Raw genomic sequence first — 21136 nt, 5'->3', positions numbered from 1 at the left:
GCTCTGCATTTTTAAGCTCAGTGATTGTCACGTGCACATCTAACCCTATGTGTACGTGGACAAGCTACTTCATGACAAGGGTTCAATCAGTCCACTCAGTATAGCTTAGGAAGTATTCTAGCACTTTTGTGAGTTTGTTCGCAAATCGTGCATGCCCAGGCACTTAGAGTAAATGCAAATCCTCTAGTTGCACACAGCATGATCATCAGCATTACCATCAGAAACCATCAGAAGCATTTTCGAGTGCATAGAACCTAATTTCCCTATTTTTGACATTTTTCACTTATTATTTTAAGTGACTTTTGTTGGGGGACTAGGTAGGGCAATTTTGCTAAGATAATATATAAGCAAACCTAGCTCTAGCACAATCTGGCAGAAGTAAAAGAAGTGCACAAGCAAGAGGCTTGCAACAGGCATCTATCACTCTCTCTCAAGCAAGATCCTTAAGGCCCTAGCATTTTCAGCAATGAACCACCAGCATTTTCAGCTTTGATGCCTGGCGTTTTCAGCCCTAAAACATCAGCGAATTCAGCAAGCAAGACCAGCGTTTTGAAGACAACCTTCCAGCATTTTTGAAGCAACAAGACCAACGTTTTGAAGGCTCAACATTTCAGCTATTGAAGCTAGCTCTTCAGCGTTTTAAAGGCTCAGTAGATCAACGATTTAAAGAACCTTAGATCAGCGTTTTTCAGCAGCATACCAACGTTTTCAGCAAATAGAGGAAGCCGAGGACGGCGTGCCCCTTTCTTTCAATTGGGCCGACTTCCAAAACAAGCTCAAGGCACGGTTCATGCCACCCCAGTACCTTGCACGATTGAAGGACGATTGGCGCTGTCTCAAGCAAAATGGTATGCCAGTTATGTCTTTTTCTAATCGTGTTTTGCAATTCGGCACTCAATTATGCAAATTGGATGCGGAGCACAAAGAGGCATTAAGAACCCAAGACTTCAAGTGTATGGTCATCACCCGAAGTGGAATGGATACTTCGCATGGAGGTGGTGAGCATGGGAGTGGCGAAGAAGCGTTTTCTGCACCAGGAGGTTTTCCCGACCCTCCCTCTTTCCCATCTACGCCACGGTTTGCATCAAATTCTATGGAGGCTTTGGTCAAATCAATGATGGACATGATGGCACGACAAGAAGCGACTCGCATTGCCTTGGAACACGAGCGCGATGAACGAAAAGAAAGAAAACCAAAAAGAAAGGCAGCTATTGAGCAAGCGCGCTTGGAAGCTGAAGACAGACGCGAGGTATAGAGAGACCTACGCATGCAAGAGTTGGTTCGACAAGCTCTCACCTCAAAGTTAGAGCCAGCCAAAGATGTTGGTAGTTCATCCAGCGGCGCAAGTCGAGATCTGGACTCCGACAACCCCCTCACAGAGAAGATAAGCCGAGATTCGGACTCTGAAAACCCTGTCACAGAGAAGATCACGTTCAGTAAGTATGATGGTAAGATGGATGCTACGCTTATTCATTCTTGGTTGCATCAATTTAATGCTTATTTTGCAACAACTAAGAAGACAGAAAATAGTAAGGTTTTGATGGCAGCTATGTACCTTGCCGGTGATGCCACCAATTGGTACCACACATGGCAAGAGGCACAGTTGCCGCGCACCTATAGGAAGCCAAGGATGGCGTGTCCCTTTCTTTTAATTGGGCCGACTTTCAAGACAAGCTCAAGGCGTGGTTTATGCCACCGCAATACCTCGCACGGTTGAAGGACGATTGGCGCGGTCTCAAGCAAAATGGTATGCCAGTTATGTCTTTCTCTAATCGTGTTTTGCAGCTCGGCACTCAATTACACAAATTGGATACGGAGCGCAAGGAGGCATTTCTTTATGGATTGGACGAGTATATCAAGTATGATATCGAGGTGCTCGATCCAATCAATCTCAACAAGGCGGTAGCGATTGCTTTCGCACAAGAGATGAAGCACAACAAGGGAAAGCCTAAGGAAAACAAGACTTCCACAAGTACCTCTCAGAACGGTAAGACTGGTAAGAATGGTAACTCTTTTAACCAATCTTCCAATAGTCTCTCTGAAAAGAACTCTCCAAATGAACCTAAGGGTACAACTAACACAATTGCTAAACCTAAGCTCACTCCAGATGAAAAGGCAGAACAAGGAATTTTAGGAGGATACATCACATCGGAAGAGCAAAGCACTTATTTTAAGGAAGGTCGTTGTTTTCATTGTCACATTAAGGGTCACATAAAAAGAACATGTCCTAAGCTTGACTCTAATGAATCTAAAGAATCCACAGAACCCACTTCCTCTGTCAATGCAATAAATGACAACATGAGTGTGCCCCAAGTTTCTCATGACCCTCCCATTGATGAGTCTCATCCAATGCCAGTTGTGCAGATTCGATCAATCACGAAGAATCGATCTTGGCTTTTGAGTCGAGGTCCACAGTACCCCCACAGGCAGATTCGATCGATCACGACGAACCGATCTTGGCTCTCAAGCCTAGGTCCAGAAAACCCTCACAAGAAGTATTGTGTGTTCGAATGATCAGTCAGCACGCATTGTTCGAGTGTTTCATTCGTGATCGTTTCCTGTATTTTAGTCAGCGTCTTTATGTAATCCCTTTTTATAGACATGTCATATTGTACGTTGAGCACGTTTCATTCATGAATGAGCACAAATGTATGTGGATTTCTCATGAAAAGCTGAAAAGTATGCATTCCAGGAAGTCACATTCCATGTCTCTTCCTTGGCACGACACAATCGTAGAAAGACCGCAAGAAGGATTGAGCATCAAGCATAGGCATTTCCATTGTGTTTTGCCACAATTGATTGATTTAGATCCGAAACACAAGATTCGATCTCATTGTTTGCAAGTGTGTGGTGAACAGGTTGGCACTCCGTCTATTTGTTCATCTACATTGCATGCACAGTCTATAGAGACGAAGAGATTTTTTCCAGTCACTTTATATGGAATGGGTATGTTCATGTTTTTGTGTTGGAAGTGGTTTCAGGAATTTTCAGCCTCGGAGATTCTTGAAGAACGTACACGCATGACTATCGACGAAGTTGAAGCATCGAAGGAGCAACAAAAGACTTTGTCGCTTTCGACGCGGCCCAAAGAAGCACGCATCAGAGTGGGCCGGTGAAGAGTCCTTCCAGGATTCCGGATGTTAGTGGCGATCTCCCTCGACGCCAGTACCTCACTTTGAAAAGGAGGGGATGTCATGTGACACATCCAACCCTATGTGTCCGTGGACAAGCTACAACACGACCAGGGTTCAGTTCAGTCAAGTCAGTCTAGAATAAGAAGTGATCTAGCACTTTTGTGAGTCTGTTCGCAGATTGTGCATGTCGAAACACTTAGAGTAGATCCATCTCCTCCGGTTGCACAAAGCATGATCATCAGCATTACCATCAGAATCCATCAGGAGCATTTTCCAATGCATTAAACCTATCTTCCCTATTTTTGACATTTTTCACTTATTTAATAAGTGACTTTTGTTGGGAAACTGGGTAGGGCAAACTCAGGGAGTTAATGTATAAGAAAACCCTAGCGCTAGCTTATCTGGCAGAAGAGGCGGGAGTGCACAGACAAGCCACTTGCAGTCTGGCTCTCTCTCAAGCAAGACTCTACAAAGACCTGGCGTTTTTTAGCAACAAAGGCCAGCGTTATTCAACAGCACCCATCAGACCAGCAATTTTCAGCCCTTGGACAGCGCTACTGCAACCCTCTGTACCAGCGTTTTCAAGCAGTAGAAATCAACGTTTTTGAACACAACAAGATCAGCATTTTGAACACAGCAAGATCGGCGTTTTAAGGACAGCAAGATCAGAGTTTTTGAAGACAACAAGGACAGCGTTTTGTGGCAGAAGATCAGCCCCGTCATTGTCGACAGTTGCAAATTCGCCAAGCATTTCCAAGCATTCAGTTTTCAATCGTAGTCTCGCTATCGTCGGCACCACCGTCGACCTCGACATAGCATCACTTAGATTTTCATCAGCATCTTGTACCAGATTGTACAATCAATAGCATAGACCGCTCTCACCAACGAGAGTGGGGCCCTTGGAGGAGGGTTTGACAACTTGTTTGGTGTTGTATTCTTCTCTCTCTAACTCTCAATCTCAGTACCTTCATTCACAGTGTCTATTAACTTTGTTTGTGTCCATTGCACTCTCTCTCATAAAGAACAGAAGGCTCTCCCTTCTCTAAGTAAAAGAAACCTTGAGCACAATTCGGAGCACTCATCTTGAGCAAAGTTCAACATTCACTTCCGCTGACCTTACAACCACACTATTGCGATGTCAAAAGGGTCGCGTCGATTAAAAAAAAAAGCAGCTCATTGCCATTTCAAAAGCTTGCCATGTGCTTTATTGAGAAGCTATATTATTGAATGGAGATGCTACGCTAACGAAATACTAAAAAAAGCAGGTGATTGCTGTTTCAAAAGTTTGTCATGTGTTTTATTGAGAAGCTGCCACACTAACGAAGTAAAGATGCCTTTATTTTAGAGGAAGCAGCCCAAGAAATCTCGCAGGTGGAGACGACGAGTAGGGAGAGGAAGGTGGCACGCAACAGGGCAGGCAACAGACCAAGGTGGAACACGATGCGCAGGAACCAGTGGCCCAGGGCCGAGCACGAAGCCTTGGCAGTGGCATGAAGCTGGGGAGAACAAATATGTTTTTCAACTCAAGAGTACACGTTCTGTGAGCAGAAGCTGCTTGCGTGCATGCTGGTTAGGGTTTTGGACTCAATGCCTTCGTGCAGGCTATGAGAGTTCAAAACCTGCGATAATTTAAAGTTTTACTCCTCCAGCAATCCAGCAGGGCCAAGGAATCGCAATAGATTCCGGGCAAGGAGCAGGAGGTGCGATGTAAGGTAGTCCAGCTGGTAGAAAATCGTAAACTCTCTCATTAGGAGAGCAGTAGGTGCGATGTAAGGTAGGCCAGCTGGTGGAAAATCATAAACTCTCTCATTAGGAGAGAGTATTTGCTTTGGGGCGAGAGAAGAACGCGCAAGGGGAAGGGGGGGAGGGGCAAGGTCACACAAATAGGAGGTGGAAGAGGAGACAGAGGCATGGTAGGAGAGGATGGCGGTGCAGAAGTCCCGCAAGCGGGAAGTGGAGCACGGGAAGCCAATTTTTTTCTTTTTTTTCAAGCGTTTGCCTCTCAGCAGATGAGCACGATTGCGCTTGTGGCGTACACCATCTCAGCTTGGATGGACCTCCGCTGCACGCGAGGTCGTCTGTTTTGCTGATAAGCAGGGGCTGCTCTAGATTGGATACGAGGCTGAGGAGGAATCTAAGAAGATTCCTACTAATATAAAATGCAGGGAGCCAGTGGTAGGGAGGCAGGCAGGTCCACCGATTTTCGAGAAAATTGTAGGAGGCCAGAATCAGGCAAAGATGCCTTTATTTTAGAGGAACGAAACTCAAGCAGCCCAAGAAATCTTGCAGGTGGTTGGCGATGAGACGGCGAGCAGGGAGAGAGAGGTGGCATGCGGCGGGGCAGGCAACAGACCAAGGCGGAACACGATGCGCAGGGGCCAGTGGCCCAGGGCCAAGCACGAAGCCTTGGCAGTGTGGCATGAAGCTATATTTTTTTAAACTTAGAACTCATTCTGTGAGCACAAGCTGCATGTGTGCATGTGGTTAGGGTATTGGGTTCAAAGCCCTTATGCAGGCTATAAGAGTTCAAAACCTGCCTTAATTGGAAGTTTTACTCCTCCAGCAATCCAGCAGGGCCAAGGAATCGCGATAGATTCCGGCCAATAAAAGTCAAAACTTGCCAGTAGGGAGCAATAGGTGCGAGTATGTCTGAATACGTTTCTCGAATTGTTTCTTGCGACGCCGACTCACTCACACCCCCAACTTCCTAGTCATGAATTCAAGACATCTTATTTAACATAGACGATGTAGATACAAAAATGCACTTGCTGTGGGAATTGTTACATATTTAAATGCTGAGGGGGAGCTTACCCTTCTGTAGTTATAAAAACTTCTCATTTGTGTGCCATGAATCGCATTAATTGACCTCAAAAAAAATGTAAATCTCTTGAGCTTCAAAGTGATACAAGGAAACCTGTCAAGCCTTATCAAGAGAAAAAAGGGCTAACTGAGGAACAACGACCGAGCTTATCCACAATATTCCATCTCTTTCTTCGGCCTCGCTTACAATCTTCACAACTTTGCCCTCAGAGTCCTCCAGCACCTGCAAGAGCTCCCCAGATTCGCTGAAGCGCGCCAGCATTGCGTGCGGACGAGCCGCAAGCATGAGCGAGTATATGTATGGGAGAGGAATTGGCAGCCTAGCAATCATCGATCGTAACCACGGGCGTGGACTAGTGCGCTCGATGAAGCTGCTCCTCTTGCAATGCATGGCAACCCAGAACTCTCCCTTCTCATTTCGACGGACGTTGTCAGGATGACCCGGAGACAAAGCAAACTCTTCCATTTTTCCAGCATTAGGCCCTTTCAGCCAATATCGCAGCAGACTATACATGAGCAGACAAACCTTCATTAGGAAAACATTGTAAGGAAATTCAAACATGCAAGAGACTGCCAAGAGAATACCGTGCTGCTATTCCCTCCGCCACCACTAAAAATGAGCCATCCTTGCTTAATGACACCCCATTTGGAGCTACAAGTCCTCTTTTCAGAACTTTGGTTTGCTTTGTTAGTGTGTTGTATCTCAGCAATCTGCCAGTATTGTCCCAAGCAAAGGCTGTGAGTACAAATTGCCTGCCAAAATAAAGACCCACATCATGATTGTTACCATGAAGACGCAGGAAAACCAAGAGAAGCTGATTTCAGCTTATGACAAATTCTAAAGGCCCTTCTTCAGGAAATTCTATGAGCCCATTCACTAACACAAGACTAGTTTTCTATTCGACCAAGTATCAACCAATGATCGTCAACATTCAGAGTAGAAAAGAACCAAGATTGAGCGATTGTGCATAGAGATCTTGCATTAAAAACAATCAATAGAGCACAACATAACATTAGCAATGTCAGGATTACTTGCATAGTAGACAAAGATAGCGTCAATAACCTTAGGCCTCATGGAAAACAAGACAAGATAGTTGTCCATTAGAAACACAGGATACAAAAGAAACCACCATAAAGCCCTTGCTCATTTTTTGGATTCCCATGTTTGTTCTCTCTTAAGCAAGTTTTATGCATAGACGGACAGCTCGAGTAGTAATACACTACAAGCAGCATGGCCGAGTCCACAAATGCGCATACAACATATCTAAGCACATGCACACAACCCATTCTCTAACTGCAGGATGATTTCAAACCCTACAATGGCAGCCCTCATTTTCACCTTGCAACAGACTTAGTGCGGTGGAATGGGGTAAGGAAAGGATTGTCACTGTCCTTTCCCCACCCCACAATCAAGGCAACCACATGGCGACTAGCGAGGAGCTCTCACAAACTGCCGACGTGTCAAAGCCACTGAAGACCCAAGCCCAGCAGAGGGGCCTAAACCCTAGAAGCAGTAACAGAAGCAGAAGAAGACGAAGTGTTTACCAACTTACAGATCCTTTACGAGTGGAGGCAAACTATTAAATTGTTACCAACTTATGGGACCACTTCCGATGGGGCCTAAAGTTAATAAAGAAAGACCCACACACACAAACCAAAGCGTAATAAATGCTGACGTGGTAGTAGTTGTACGGACAGGCTAGGTTTTGCCCACAAAACTCGCTGATTTGCTGATGTGGCAGTTCCACAAAACGTGCTAACAGCTGCTGACGTGGCAGTACAGTACCGAATTTCAGCTTTGTGCGCCAGCTTACTTTTGGAGACCTCGTGCTGTGTAGGGTTAGATGCTTTTAGACCAAGATGCTTTTGAGTTTGATGCTTTTGGGATATAACAGCGTTTCATTGTCTCATAGGTAATTTTGGCCTTTTGAAGACGTTAATATATCATTTCATCTCTCTCTCTCTCTCTCTCTCTCTCTCTCTCAAACCCTAGTCAGTAAAGAGCAGCAGGACATCGCGGCCTCCCTGGGGTGAGGGGCAGCCCTGTGGGAGGTCAGGCCATAGCCACAGCATTGCCCCTCTCTCCCTCGCCAGACCCAGCCCGCCATTCTCCCCTGCTCCCGTTTCCTCTGTGCGCCATTCCTGCTTCTTTTCCTGCTCCCGCTCTCTCTGTTCGAGCCTGCCTCGCTGCGTTACCAGCCGGACCAGCCAAGCCAGGTGCTTTACCCGGGCAAAACCAGGCCTTGCCATGCCACGCCGCCTTCACGGGGCCCTGTCATTTCACCAAGTAGAGAAGGAAAAAAAAAAAGAACATGCCCATTGCCCTAACCTAAGCAGCCCATCCCACAGGAACTCAAAATTTGTGCCCTGACTGCAAGGGGTGCTTCGACTGCAAGGGAAGTCTACACCCCCGACTACAAGGAAAAACCTCAGACCTACGGTGCAGCGAAGAGGTTCTCTCTCTCCAATCAAACGGACTCGGCTCTTCGTGCCCACCCCACGGGTGGATCCGATGGACCGCCTTCACTCTCAAATTCGAGAGCTCAAGGATGAGAACGCAGAGCTCAAGGCGCGTCTTGAAGCCCTTGAGGCACGCTTCTCCTCCTGGGAGTCCCAAAAGAAAGATGATGGTGAGCACTATCTCGCCAAAGCAAAGGAAGTCGAAAGCACCCTCACCGCAAGCATGGCCACACTTGCCACCCAAGTCCAAGCAGCAACCGCGGCGGTCTCCTCCAAAGTAGAAGAGTGCATGCAAGAACGCCGTCGACGGGAAGGACTAGCACTATCTGTTCGTATCGGCGGCCTGCCCTCTACTTGGTGGGAAGAGAACAACGACTGAACTACAACCTTAGCGAAACTCAACCAAGCCATCCACCCAATGGAGTTTGACCCCAACACAATTGAAAGGGTTCACCAGGACAACCGCACCAACCAAGGCATCTTGGTCTTCAAGACTAAAGAGGCGCGCATTACACTTCTACAACAAGCACGACTCCTCAAGGGCACCACAGTATGGATAAGCGAGGCCCTGACACCCGCCGGCAAAGCCATCATCGAAGAATTTCGGGCTCCAAAAACCCCCAAGCCTTCTTCCCCTTCCCCCTCCCCCTCCCCTAAATGACGTATGTCACAAATTTTGTTGTATCCACCTTAACCATGATTCCCCACGGACTCCTCTAGTAAGAGGTCTAACCATGTATGTTTTCTTGGTCCCATAGATCATATTTGACCTCCGTGGACGATAATGCATCTCTCTCTCCTCAGATACTCCACTACACCCGCCGGCAAAGCCATCATCGAAGAATTTCGGGCTCCAAAAACCCCCAAGCCTTCTTCCCCTTCCCCCTCCCCCTCCCCTAAATGACGTATGTCACAAATTTTGTTGTATCCACCTTAACCATGATTCCCCACGGACTCCTCTAGTAAGAGGTCTAACCATGTATGTTTTCTTGGTCCCATAGATCATATTTGACCTCCGTGGACGATAATGCATCTCTCTCTCCTCAGATACTCCACTACACCTGCCGGCAAAGCCATCATCGAAGAATTTCGGGCTCCAAAAACCCCCAAGCCTTCTTCCCCTTCCCCCTCCCCCTCCCCTAAATGACGTATGTCACAAATTTTGTTGTATCCACCTTAACCATGATTCCCCACGGACTCCTCTAGTAAGAGGTCTAACCATGTATGTTTTCTTGGTCCCATAGATCATATTTGACCTCCGTGGACGATAATGCATCTCTCTCTCCTCAGATACTCCACTACCTACATTCAGTTCAGTTTTGTATCAGTTTTGTTTCATTTGTCTTTCCGATAGACGGATGACATACACACCATGTACATTTGATTTGTCTCATAGGCCGATTTCGGCCTGACATAGACGTTAAAAATCTTTCTTTCTTTCTTTCTCTCTCTCTCTCTCTCTCTCTCTCTCTCTCTCTCTCTCTCTCATAGGTCGAGCTCGGCCTTTCGAAGACGTTAATAAAGCTTTCTTTCTTTCTTTCTTTCTCTCTCGACGGGCTGCTCCTGTTGCTGACGAGCTGCTTCTACTGGTGATGACGAGCTGCTGCTGATGAGCTGCTCTTGCTACTAATGACAAGCTGCTCCTGCTGGTGATGAGCTGGCTGAAGCAGTCCCTCTCGCTGACTGAGCAGCCCAGCCCCCCCCCCGCCCCTTTTTTCCGTCCCCATCACTCCCGGCGACTCTTGATCCCCCAGATGACAGCACCTACCATACTCCGCCAAAAGCCAAAAACACCTTTCAAAGGAGGTCACGAGAAAGCACACTGTCCCCACGATCATCTAGAGTAGGAAAATTATCCAAGATCAAGGACGAACTCATGTACGAGAAATTCCAGGTGATGATTAAGGCTGAGCTCAGCCTTATGAGGAAGGAGATTAAAAGCAAGATGCATGCGGCTATGGAGGTTCACAAAGCTGAGATGTATGGAAAAATGAGGACAGATGTTCAGGCAAAGATGCTCAATGTGACTCGGGCTGAAATGTACATGGGCCTAAAAGCGGAAATGCAGGGCTTTGTAAAGGTAGAGGTCAATGTAATGGAGTGTGTCATTCAAGGGAAACTAGACAGCACGCTTGCCACTTTTGAATCGTGGAAACTAGAAGTAGAAAAGCACCCGAGTGCAAAGGACACACTGATTGAGGAACTCAAGGGACAGCTCGCAGCATGCAAAGGCAAATTGGATGCGATTGATGCATGCCGAATTGGTAGAGCTGACCCACATTTACATGAGGAGGTAAAAGAGCTGAAATCACATGTAGAGAACGGCATGAAGGCATGGACCGTCGTAGTCAAACAACACGAGGAGAACACAAAATGGATAGAGGTGACATAGAAGCAAAAGGCCAACCCAACACCCTCTTCCCCAAGTATCATAAATGATACATTGGAGGAAGAGAAGAGGAGGAAGGTACGAGCTTTGAATGTCCGTGTCATGGGTTGGAAAGAAGACAAGACCCCCAAGGATGATGCTCTTGCCTTATGCACGAAATGGGGGCAGATGAGAAAACGCCAGTAGAGGCATTAGAGTGGGGAAAGATGCATCAAGAGTGAGACCACTCATACTGAAATTTGCTGATTTCGAGAAAAAGGACTTTCTTTTGCATCGACGTGCCTTGAAAGGAGAGAAAATATTCCTAGAAGAGGATCTTACCCATGCCCAGATCGCGCATAGAAAAGAATGCATGCCACATGTGATGGAGGCTCAAAAGGCAGGCAAGTGGGCTGTTTACAGGGATGGAAAAGTAGTGATCAGCGAGAAACGAAGCTTATGACGGTGTGCGACCTATGGGACCATGTAAGGTGCAGCAGAAGTGAACGTTGAACTTTGCTCAAGATGAGTGCTCCGAACTATGCTCAAGGGTTCCTTTTACTTACGGAAGGGAGAGCCTTCCGTTCCTTTAGTGAGAGAGTGCAAGTGGTCACAAACAAAGTGGATAAACACTGTGAATGAAGGTGCTGACACTGAGAGATAGAGAGAGAAGAATACGTCGTATGACACCAGAATGTTGTCAAACCCTCCTCCGAAGGCCCCACTCTCTGTGGCGAGAGCGGTCTACTATTGATTGCACAAATCTCTACAATGCAATGGCCTTGTCGACGATGATGAGAACGACGATGAGATGGGCTGAAATCTGCAATATCTACTGAATTCTGACTCTATGTCGGTGACGACGACGCGACAACGATGCGCTGAAAACGCAGATGCTGAAATCTGCAAATAGAAGGCTGAATCTGCAAACGCTTGCTGATCTGACCATACGGCGAGGATCTACTGCGGGAATGTGAGATTTGCGAGGTTTGGGGACTACTGTGGTGTCTATATGCTGAAATCTGAAAACGCTGATGCTCTCTGCTGATCTGTCACCAAGTTGATCTGCAAAGCAAAAACGCTAGGCTTGATCTGCTGGAAACTGCTAACGCTAGGGCTGATCTGTCGCGGCGGAAACGATGAGGTGAAGATCTGCTACCGCAAGGACCATGTCGCGATGTCGTAAGGCTGGAATCTGCAAAACGCTAGAGCTTTAGGCTGATCGAAAAACGCTAGGACAGATTTGGTGTTGTTACTGGAAAACGCTAGCAGAGCTTGCAATGTGCAAAAACGATAGGATTGATCGGGTCTTCTTCTTCGTCTTGGCTGAAAATGTTGTGTTCTCTTGCCGGGGAGTCTTGTTGAAAAGGTGCACTGTTGGGCACTTGGTCCCTGCTGCCTCTTCTACCAGAAAGTGCTAGCGCTAGGTTTCTTATATACTTGCTTGGTTAAATTTCCCTATCCATTTTCCCAACAAAGTCACTTATTAATAATAAGTGAAAAATGGCTAAAATAGGAAAAATAGGTTTTGTGCACTATAAAATGCTCCTGATGGGTTCTGATGGTAATCTGATGATCATGCTGTGTGCAACTAGAGGATATGCATCTACTCTAAGTGCCTGGACATGCATGGTCTGCGACGAACACACTCACAAAAGTGTCAAAACACTTCCTAAGCTAACTGAACTGAACCCTTGTCATGAAGTAGCTTGTGAAACCGGCCCGTGGGGCGGTAGGCGTTGGCTCTCACCCGAAATTCTTTACTTTAGACACACACATAGAGCACTTTGCAAAAAGAACCAGCGAATGGGAATTAACACTTGAACACACACGGCTCGGAAGCTAGAATACTCCGAGCAGACGCCGACAACCTATAGGCCCCAAAATTGGCGCCCCTTTCGGTATTTCTTTATTCTTTGCGAGGGTAAATTACAAAGTAGAGTCCTGGGAAGCCTTTACCTGTATCCCGCTAGATACTACTTGATTTGGCCAAATTTCGGTAGCATAACAACCCCAAAACTTGCGCAAAATCAATTCCCCTGTTGGATCTCACTTGCACTGGCGTATACCCTCTGACCCCTGCCCAAAAACAGTAAATTCAGCACACTGTATTTACTGGTTTTTGCTCTGTTTTCAGCCCCAAACAGTCCCCTAGCTGTCCTCTGCCAATGCGGCACGATTCCCAAGGGTTCTGACGTCCGTATGGCTGAAAAACAGTCAATTTTCTGCGCATACGCAGCGCTGAATTTGCACCTGTACGGTGAGGTTATGACCCTCACCGGTGCCTGCTTTGGAGTAGCAGCTAGCTACCCCTGTTCCTGCTCAAGGAGGCTCTTGCCTCAGCACAAAAGCATGAACCCACACAGCTGTACATCAGTCAAATGAAGAGCCCGCTTGTGGGGCATCACATAACTGCACGTAGGGGAGAGAGAGAGAGCAGTGTGTAGCGTACAGGGCATCATTCCTAGCACCACATTGTACATGAGAGGGAAAGAAAGCACTCCATAGCTCTTAACCTGACAGGTTCTCAATGAAGCATCCCCCCAACATAAATCGAGTGCCCCCTCTTCTACGCTTGACCTGTAATGCATTTGTGAACAAAAAATAGATGCAAAAAGGGGAAGATTTCCATGGCTGCCAAAACCTGAGTATCGCTGAAAATGCAGCAAATCAGCCTTATAAACACACATCTGATGCCTTCCAATGTTGAAAATGAGCTCCTTGGTCCTAGGTAAAGTCATGGGAAGCTCAAAAATGCAGAGAAATGGTTGAAAATCAGAGTTGTCAGCCTCCAAAACTGCTCCAAAAAGTGAGTTACGAGTTCTCTTCTCCCAAACTCTGATGCTTTCAATGTTGAAAATGAGCTCCTTGGTCCTAGGTAAAGTAATGGGAAGCTCAAAAATGCAGAGAAATGGCTGAAAATCAGAGTTATCAGCCTCCAAAACTGCTCCAAAAAGTCAGTTACGAGTTCTCTTCTCCCAAACTTGGTAAATTGACCAAAAAGTGCCACTTGGCACTCATACATACAATTTTCCCGCATTGGGCTTCCTGCTTGAAAATCTCTCAACTGGTGCATCAGTTGACTTTGCAGCAGAGTAATAAAATGTTCTCCTTGTCATTCTGAAGCTAATGACGCGAACTTTTTTCATGGCCCAAAACAGCAGTTCCCTAAATTTTAGGAGATGCTTCCATTGGACTCTCATTGGTCATCTCACCATCAATCCTCATTGGGACCGCATCCAAAAGTGCAATGTAGCCCAACTGTCGGATACTTTCTGTTGGTAGTCCCACCTTGACTTTATGCCTTTATTGAGTTCACTTCCTAGTATCCACCAACGGTTAAGTGCGACGAGAGTACCTACATGATCTTGAACTGAGCCTAGACATCCGTTTACTTTATGAGTTCCAGTGCCGACCAACTTCTCGTCTGCGGGCGGGTGAAACTATCGTTCACATTGGCCATACAATGTCCGACCATTTGCAACTTCAAAAAGAGGGTCTCAAAAATTAAAAGCGGCGTGTAGATTCAAATTTGGTCATCTTCAGCTTTCTTGCCAATCATTTTTCAAGCTTTAAAGTGCCCCAATTGGAGTTGTGCTCTTCAGGCTACGACTAGTTCTCTGCAGAGTTATGGCTACGACAGTCTAGTGGCAAATTGTGTGCAAACAGATTCAGAGAGCATGTATCTATGAATTGTGGAATTGATGTTTTTGTGATGTTCCATGCTGAAAGGGGAAGCCCTTATCTTCATATGCATTGGTCGGAATGTGCTATAAATCCATGCTATGGTAGGGTTTTGCTCCTATGTGACATAGTCTCTTGGGTGGACGACGGCCAGTAAATTCCCAAGGAGACTACTCTTGTTCAACTTGTGGTGTTTCAAAGGGATTTTCCAAAGACTTGTGTTCTTGTAGTGCTCTTTCAACGCTCTTGGGCGACATTGCTATAGAGGTGTTACAGTTTTCTTGTTTCCCAACAACGTGAACTTAACATCCCTATCTGAAACAATTGATTTTGGCAAACCACAGAGGAGGTACCAATGCTTAATGAACAACCGTGCTACATCTTGTGCAGTAACTGTGGCTTTACAAGGAATCAACATGCTGAAACGATCGACAATTGTCAAACATTGAGTGTTCCTTGAATGCAAACTTGGTGGAATGTTAGTCACAAAATCCATGGAAATATCTTAAAAAGGTCCATCGGAAATAGGCAGCGGAAGCAAGAGGCCTCGCTGCTTACCCCGAGGAGCTTTTACCTTTTGATATATAGAGCACTGAGTGACATAACGAAACACATCCTTTCGCATTTTAGGCCAATAAAAGAATCTTTCTATTTTTTCCAAAGTGGTGTTCATTCCCCTGTGCCCACCCGTGAGAGAATCATGTGCATCATGCAATATGGTTGGCCTGAGAGAGGGCAACACACATAAACGTTGACGAAAATACAACAAACCATCACGAATGAGATAGTTGCTTGGCCCTTGGGAAGCAAGAGCATGCAACCGATGCTTACCAAACTCAGAATCCGCATACTAATTCTTCATGCTGTCGAAAGACACACCCTGAATAGAAAAAGTGGATCTTGACTCAAGAGCCAAAATCTGTCCTTTGCGACTCAACGCATCTCCAACAGGGTTAGCTTTTCCAGGCACATACTCAATCAAACCTCCAAATTGCTCAAAAAATTGTGACCCCCGTGCCTGGCGATCACTCCAATGTGCACTAGACATAGACTGAGCCACTTGAGGGCTTGATGATCTGTGCGAACTGTAAACTCTCTACCATAAAGAAAATGCTTTCAATGCTTAAGAGAGTGAATGACAAACAAAAGTTCTTTATCATAAATTGAATAATTCTTTTCTGCACTATTGAGCTTCCGGCTAAGGAAAGCTACAGGACGACCATGCTACTGAAGCACAGCGCCTATGGCGACATTGCTCGCATTTGTCTATACCTCAAAGGGATCATCCCAAGAGACAAGGATAAGACACGGTGCTTCTATCACCACAACCTTGAGAGCTACGAAAGTCTCAATGGCTGCTTCGGACAAGTCTACGCTCTCACGGCGAGTCTTTACCCCTTTCAAAACATCAGTCATAGGTGCAGCAATGCGTGCAAAATTCTCTATGTGCGAACTATATGCTTGACATAAACCAAGAAAAGAACGCACATCATACGCAGTTTTGGGCAAATCCCAATTACGAATTTGTTCCACCTTCGCGGAATCTAGCTTGACGTCTTCTGCAGAAAGATATAACCCAGATAAGTGACTTCAGTAAGAAAAAATTCAGACTTCTTAGCTGCAATGTACAACTGACACTCATCCAAACGGGTTAGTACCCTTTCGACATCCCTTTCATGTTGTTCCCACGATGCAGAAAAAATGAGAATATCATCCAAAAAGATAAACACACATACACCGACCATATCGTCAAAACGACCTACCATGAGACAATTAAATGCACCCACGGCACCTGTCAATCCAAAAGGCATAACAATATACTCCCATTGCCCTCACTCGGTGCGAAAAGCAGTCTTGAAGATGTCGCCTTTGAATACCCGTACTTGATGGTATCCACTCTTGAGATCGACCTTGCTGAAAATCTTTGCCTCATTGAGCCTATCAAGGATATACTCAATGCGAGGCATTGGAAACTTGTTCTTGACGGTCATCTTGTTCAATGCCCTGTAATCAACACACAAACGAGATGAACCATCCTTCTTGCGAACAAACAAAATAGAAACAGCAAAAGGACTTACACTAGGACGTATGAATCCTCCAGCCACCAACTCCGTGAGTTGTCGCTCTAACTCTTCCTCCTATGTCTTGTTCAAACGGTAGGGAGCCTTACTGACAGGCTGTGCCCCTTCCATAAGCTCGATGCGACGGTCCTCCGGCCGCTCGGGTGGGAGACGGGGTGGAAGATCATCCTGCAAAAAGAGATGCTTAAACTTGGTAAAAAAATCTGAATACTTAGCTAGAGTCTGAATGCTCTCGGAAACTGGAACAGCATAGATGAATGCCGCTTGTGCTCCTCGTCATAATTCACCCTTTACCTGCACATGAGAGATGAGAGGCAAAGAATGCAAGCCCTCCTCAACACGAATAATGAGGGGGGAGTCAGTTTTGGCATTTAATGTGAGAGTGTTAGTCTCTCAATCAATGAGAGGGTTATGCTCACGAAACCATCTTATGCCCAAAAGTATATCACATCCTGAGAGAGGAGACACAAGAAATTTCCTACGGAAAGCAGCTTGTTGAACTGTAAACATCACATCAATGCACTCTTTCGTGATGAGAGAGTCCATACTAGGAGCGAAGCCAGAAACCTCGAGAGGAGATTTCTGACTAACCTCTAGGCGGGCTCTCTCAACAAGAGAGGCACTAATCACATCATGCATGCTACCTGGATCAAACAATATGATAAAACGCTGACCCTTTACATGACCATAACACTTCATGAGAGACTCATCAATATGTGTTTCAGAGACGTGAGAAGATTCAGCTTGGTTCATTAAAGTGCTTGTGGTTGCTGTGGGTGCCTTTGGTTCTTTGGGTGGGGCTGTCTTAGGACAAGCCTTCTTAATGTGACCCTTGACATGACATTGATAACATCTACCTTCCTTAGCATAAATCACTTGTTCTTCACCCGTGATGTATCCTCCTATAATTCCTTGTGCAGCTTTTTCATCCGGGGTTAGCTTAGGTTTTGCACGTGCTTTAGCTTTACCCTTAGATTCATTGTTAGAGTTCTTTTCCGAAGAAATAGAGGAAGATGGGCTCAAAGAGTTACCATTCTTACCGTTCTTACCATTCTGCGTATTCTGAGAATTCTGAGGGGTTCCTTGAGAAGTCTTGTTTTCCTTGGGCTTTCCCTTGTTGTGCTTCATCTCCTGTGCGAGAGCAACCGCTACCACCTTGTTGAGATCGATTAGATCAAGTACCTCCACATCATACTTGATATACTCGTCCAATCCATAAAGGAATGCCTCCTTGCGCTCCGCATCCGCTTTGCGTAATTGAGTGCCGAGCTGCAAAACACGATCAGAGAGAGACATAACCGGCATACCATTTTGCTTGAGAGCGCGCCAATCGTCCTTCAATCGTGCGAGATACTGAGGTGGCATAAACCACGCCTTGAGCTTGTCTTGGAAATCAACCCAACTAAAGGAAAGAGGCGTGAATTCGTCGGCTTCCTCTAGATGCGCGGCTAACTGTGCCTCTTGCCATGCGTGGTACCAATTGATGGCATCACCGGCAAGGTACATAGCTGCCGTCAATACCTTGCTATATCCTGTCTGCTTAGTTGTCGCAAAATAAGCATTAAATTGATGCAACTAACCGTAGCATCCATCTTACCATCATACTTACTGAACGTCAACTTCTCTGTGATGACTCGGTTGTTGGAGTCCGAATCGCGGCTTGCGCCACTTGAGGAACTACTAATATCTTTGGCTGGCTCGGACTTCAAAGCGAGAATGTTTCGGACCAACTCTTGCATGCGTTGTTCACTCTGTACCGCATGCTCGGCATGTCGTTCTTCAGCCGCCAAGCGCGCTTGATCACGCTCACGCTCCAAGGCATCCTATCGTTCTGCTTTTCTTTCTAGTTGTGCCATCGCAATGCGAGTCGTTTCTTGTTGTTGTGCCATCATCGACTTGACCATCACCTCCATAGGATTTGGAGGAACTCGTGGCGTAGATGGAGAAGGGGGAGGGTCGGGAAAACCTCCTGGTGGGAAAAACTCTTCTTCGCCACTCCCATGCTCACCACCTGTATGCGAAGTATCCATTCCTCTTCGGGTGATAACCATGAACTATGATCTTTGGTTCTTAAGTTCACGAGGAACTTGGGTTCTTGCGGGTCTTGGGTTCTTAAGGGTCTTGAGTTCTTGAGGTTCTTGAGGTTCTTGAGAGTCTTCTTTTTCTTGCAATTTGTGTTAGAGAAGGATCTTCTCTTCACCCGAGTTCTACTCTTTTCCGCGGGCGGACGCCTTAGCGGCCTTGCGCTCACACCAAGGTTGCTTTTTCCCACCTCACGTCGATTGGCCGGCCGCTAAGTGCACGGTCCGCTCTCAATGAGTGAAAAGAGGCACAAGGGGAGGCTTGACAAGCCCTTCTTTCCTGGGATTCCTGTCACTCTTCAAAAACACGATTAGAAATTGACACGCCCAAGCGAACTTGGGTTCGTGCGACCTCAACAAGCAGAAAAAAAAATCTTGTGGTTCTTTCCTTGAGTGATATAGAACTGCCAAAGCTCTGATACCAATGTAAGGTGCAGCGGAATGAATGTTGTACTTTTCTTAAGATGAGTGCTCCGTACTGTGCTCAAGGTTCCTTTTGTTCTTATGGAAGGGAGAGCCTTCCGTTCTTAATGAGAGAGTGCAATGATCACTAACAAAGTGAATGGACATTGTGCGTGAAAGTGTGTGAGACTAAGAGATAGAGAGAGAAGAGAATACGACACCAGAGACGTTGTAAAACCCTCCTCCGAAGGCCCCACTCTCGGCGAGAGTGGTCTACTATTGATTGCACAAACTGGTACAAAGTGGATGCATGTGACTGATGCAAGTCTAGGCTATGTCGATGTCGACGACAGGGATGACGAGACCGACTCAAGGGCTGAAAACTGATGCCCTTTATCTGTTGTCCAAAAACGCCAATGGCTGAAATCTGCTGCTGCTGAAAACGTTGTTTTGCTGCTCATAAAAATGCTGATCTGGCTGGTCTTTACTTGCTGAATTTCCAAGCTTTGTCACTGATTTTATGAAGGTGTGCACTGCTGAAATTGCCAAGGAAATTGGCAATAATGATCTGCTGAAAAAACGCAAGCAAAGGGAGACATGTGGCAACGAGGCTGTGGATGAAAAACGCCAAGGAATAGGAGTCTATAACGATGATGCTTGGCTGAAAACGCTAGGTATTGGGGTCTTATGGAGATGAAGACTTGCTGATGAAAAACGCGAGGGGATGGGAGGTGGCTTACTTGGCGGAAATCACCCAAGGGGGAAAGTCTTGCTGAGAGAGGGAGGGGGAACCTGCTCCTTGTGGCCTATGTTCTCTTTGCTCTTCGGCCAAATGGTGCTAGCCTTGGTTTGCTTATATATTATCTTACCCAATTTGCCCTACTCAGTTCCCAACAAAAGTCACTTAAATTAATAAGTGAAAAATGTCAAAAATAGGGAAAATAGGTTAAATACACTAGAAAATTCCCCTGAAGGATTCTGATGGATTTTGTTGAGAATGCGTGCAACCAGAGGATATGCATCTACACTAAGTGCCTGGGCATGCACGGTCTGCGAACAGACTCACAAAAGTGCTAGAACACTTGCTAATCTAGATTGACTGGACTGACGGAACCCTTGTTATGATGTAGCTTGTCCACGGACACATAGGGTTGGATGTGTCGCGTGACACATGGACTCCACTCAGTGATAGGTTAGCTCCGCACCTCCTCCCATCAACTACATATAGAGAAAGGGCAATATACTTCGACTCCTGCAGAGGAGCGGATATGTGAGCTATGTGACATACCACCAGAGACAGAGGAGCACTATATCTGCCGGTGTCCAGTGTATTATGAGATCAAGGGACGCTTCCACTATCTTTTCATAGATTTCTTTGGGCCTTTGTCTAGGGTGATGGATTACACTGATCAGAGGTGCCTCGGGCTCTTCCTGCTCGAACTACGACGACACGGAGAGGACCTATTACAGAGGGTGAGGTGTTCTAGGCGGGGGCCCATCTAGAGGCCAATTACAGACTACTACTCGAGCGGCCGCCCCCAAGCAGCAGACTACACGACAACCCGACTGAAACAAACTTGGAAGGTGAATCTCCCGGCTACATAGACCGCCTACACATACGCCTCGGACGAACCACCCGACCATAGCCACCATCCGACAGCTCCCCCGTACTGGGGCCAGCGTACGAGGACGTAGGCGTGCACCTGCAAGACCGAGCGTCCCATACCACCCGGCCTCACCTCCTCGAGGTGACCTCGCGCACTCCTAGCCTCGAGGGCTAACCACAGGCACTCTGCCAGTGGGGGTCGATAACTGTAAATGAGGCCTTAGCCTCCCTTTTATAATAATGGCCGGCCACATTGGCCAAGTTCACACTACGTCCGCCTGGACACTGGACACCCATCCCGACGGCATCTGGGCTAGATCCCCTCTCCTGTGAGCGGGACATAACATACTTCCCCCCTTAAGAACCATTGATGTCCTCATCAATGAAGTGGGGATATTGAGCGTTCAAAGCTCTAACGGGTTCCAAGTAGCAAACCTTTCAGATTGACCCTTCCGTTTAATTAAGTATTCGTCATAAGCCTTTTGACGCGAATGACGGGT

The 21136-nt window shown here is 46.5% G+C and overlaps 1 pseudogene across 1 annotated transcript; it reads right to left on the bottom strand.

Moving 5' to 3' along the window:
* Positions 1-5639: 5639 nt before the first annotated feature.
* Positions 5640-8204, bottom strand: LOC147448802 (protein STRICTOSIDINE SYNTHASE-LIKE 10 pseudogene; annotated as a pseudogene). The gene is made up of 3 exons (XR_015189397.1): positions 8023-8204; positions 6540-6707; positions 5640-6460 (listed from the first exon to the last, which is right to left on the bottom strand). The product of XR_015189397.1 is annotated as a protein STRICTOSIDINE SYNTHASE-LIKE 10 pseudogene (transcript).
* Positions 8205-21136: the final 12932 nt, after the last annotated feature.

Source organism: Adiantum capillus-veneris, chromosome 10, assembly GCF_014529385.1.
Source record: "Adiantum capillus-veneris isolate H3 chromosome 10, ASM1452938v2, whole genome shotgun sequence".
NCBI classification, from domain to species: Eukaryota; Viridiplantae; Streptophyta; class Polypodiopsida; order Polypodiales; family Pteridaceae; genus Adiantum; species Adiantum capillus-veneris.
The sequence above is the reverse complement of the archived record's forward strand: the minus strand, read 5'-3'. Positions and strand labels throughout refer to the sequence as shown.